We start from the raw sequence: 3,239 nt of genomic DNA, 5'->3' as shown, positions 1-3,239 counted from the left end.
TCGAGCATGAAAATGTGTTCAGTTTGAGGCTGAATAGTCCTCATCAAATAAATGTTACATTAAAACTTGCTCTGGTGTTGACTTCTTAGTGGTGGTATTTCCCTGTGAGGAAAAAAATGAAACGTCATATTCCTATTGTGAAGATATTTATTCTCATGGCCATGTTTCAGCCCACAGAACATCTGGCATGCAAGCGCAGCGGAAGGTTTATGTGGGAGGACGCTGGCTTATTGCTGCGGGCCTTCTTGCTCATCATGGCGGCAACCAGTCGCCTTGTTGCACATCTGGATTGTACACAACATCCCTGCACAGCTGGAATGTACACATAACATCCCTGCACATCTGGATTATACACAACAGTCATGCACATGTGGATTGTACATAACAACCATGCAACGTCTGGATTTTACACAACATTCATGAACATCTGGAATACACACAACATCCGTGCACATCTGGAATACACAAAACATCCCAGCACATCTGGAATGTATACAACATGCATGCACTTCTGGCATGTACACAACATCCATGCACATCTGGATTATACACTACATGCATGCACATCTGGAATGTACACAACATCCATTCACATCCGGCATGTACACAACATCCATGCATATCTGGATTATGATCAACATTCATGCACATCTGGATTATACACAACATCCATGCACATCTGGCATGTACACAACATCCATGCACATCTGAATTATACACTGCATGCATGCACATCTGGCATGTACACAACATCCATGCCTATCTGGATTATAACCAACATTCATGCACATCTGGATTATACACAACATCCATGCACATCTGGCATGTACACAACATCCATGCCCATCTGGAATATACACAACATGCATGCACATCTGGAATATACACTACATGCTTTCACATCTGGAATGTACACGACATGCATGCACATCTGGAATGTATACACCATGCATGCACATCTGGAATGTACACACCAGGTATGCACATCTAGAATGTACACTACATGCATTCACATCTGGAATGTACACTACATGCATGCACATCTGGAATGTACACTACATGCGTGCACATCTGGAATATACACTACATGCATTCACATCTGGAATGTACACTATATGCATGCACATCTGGAATATACACAACATGCATGCACATCTGGAATATACACAACATGCATGCACATCTGGAATGCACACACCATGCATGCACATCTGGAATGTACACACCATGTATGCACATCTGGAATGCATACACCATGCATGCACATCTGGAATGTATACACCATGCATGCACATCTGGAATGCACACACCATGCATGCACATCTGGATAAGTAGTGTACAAATATGACATTAGTGTAGAACTATAGACTATTAAAATATTTGTCCACAAGTATATTTGAGGTGGTAAACAGATTTGTGTGCGAGTGACGCATCATCTCGTGAGCGACTGTTGGCCTATCTTTGATCCTCTGCAGCGCATGCGCAGTGCAGTAAATATGACAAGAAAAGGCTCGGCGTGAAATAAAAAATGGAGCAGTTCTTTTTGGGAAGTGGCGCCAAAATGGCCGCCGCCTTGTAAGGCAGCCATCGGGTCACGTGACCCCTGTCAGGCGGCACTCGACTCACGTGACCCGGTGGCTGCCTTACAGGGGTCACGTGACTCCTGTGAGCCAACGAACAAACACAGGAAAATATACAAATATTACAAAGATTGTGGACACAATGATGATGATTATTACATGATGATTACTATCATGTATAATATTAATAACACAATGATGATGATTATTATATGATGATATAATATTAATAACACAATGATGATGATTATTATATGATGATTACTATCATGTATAATATTAATAACACAATGATGATTATTATTACATCAATCAATCAATCAATGTTTATTTATATAGCCCTAAATCACAAGTGTCTCAAAGGGCTGCACAAGCCACAACGACATCCTCGGTACAGAGCCCACATAAGGGCAAGGAAATACATGATGATTACTATCATGTATAATATTAATAACGCAATGATGATGATTATTACATGATGATTACTATCATGTATAATATAATAATAACAACATTGAATGAGGAAGTCACATGACAAGATGCAGGAAAGAGGAGAAGAGTGTTTAATGTACTCAGTCATAGAAGGTTCCAGACATCATCAATCATGAGCCCTGACTGGAGGGCGAGGCAGGCATAAATAACAGCCTGATTGGCAACTGCCGTCAGGTGTGTCAGGCTGCCAATCAGGGACAGGTGAGACATGCAGGAAGTGGAACCAAAATAAGAGCACTGACAGGAAATAAAGACAAACTAAGGAAACATAACCAGACATGAAGTGACAGATCATCACTCTATTGTTAATGTTGTCTTGTGTATATATATACATACTGTATATATACATATGAATATTAATATAAATAAATATGAATAAATAATATAGACATGAATAAATATTAATATATGTGTATATATTTATATATAATAATATATGAATAAATAATAATTTGAATATGTATTATATATTATATATAACAATATATGAATAAATATTGATATAAATAGGAATAAATATTTATATATAACAATATATAAATACATATGAATATGAATATATATTTATACATAACAATATATATATATATATATATATATGTGAATATAAATATGAATATATATTTATATATAACAATATATAAATACATATGAATATAAATATGAATATACATTTGCCATAGGGATGATGTAACAAGTTCATGTTAATGATATGTAAATATTCATATGAATATGTAAATCATGTAGACCGGAAGTCATGTGTCGTCATTAATTGTGTCGTTTTTTTACACGTCATTTGTCGTGACTGCCCCCCCATCTCTCTCCTCTCTCTCTCTCTACATCTCTCTTTACTCCCCCTCACTCTCTCTCACTCTCCCCCCCATCTCTCTCTCGTTCCATCTCTCTCTCCCCATCTCTCTCTCTCTCTCCCTCCCTCTCTCTCTTTCCATCTTCTCCCCCCCCCCCCCCCCCCCCCCCCCCCTCTCTCTCTCACTCACTCTCACTCACTTTCTTTCTCTCTCTCTCCCCCCGGTTCGCGGCACACCAATTCTTCCTCCTCCTCTTCTTCTTCTTCTTCTTCTCCTCCCTCTTCTCCCCTCCTGATGCCACTGAGGTCATCTTCGGATTGATTTCCCACACGTGAGTTTTTCCGTGGACGGACGATGG

At 39.0% G+C, this 3,239-nt stretch overlaps 1 protein-coding gene across 1 annotated transcript in view; it reads left to right on the top strand.

The window, feature by feature from the left end:
- Window positions 1–3,126: 3,126 nt before the first annotated feature.
- LOC133622696 (vesicular inhibitory amino acid transporter-like) overlaps window positions 3,127–3,239 on the top strand; it is an 11,424-nt gene continuing 11,311 nt past the window's right edge. Inside the window, exon 1 of the mRNA XM_061985560.2 lies at window positions 3,127–3,239. This exon is cut by the window's right edge and continues 497 nt beyond it. The gene's annotated coding sequence lies outside the window, so the exon portion shown is untranslated.

The sequence above is a fragment of the Nerophis lumbriciformis genome, linkage group LG23 (assembly GCF_033978685.3).
Source record: "Nerophis lumbriciformis linkage group LG23, RoL_Nlum_v2.1, whole genome shotgun sequence".
In the NCBI taxonomy this organism is placed as follows: Eukaryota; Metazoa; Chordata; class Actinopteri; order Syngnathiformes; family Syngnathidae; genus Nerophis; species Nerophis lumbriciformis.
The sequence above is the reverse complement of the archived record's forward strand: the minus strand, read 5'-3'. Positions and strand labels throughout refer to the sequence as shown.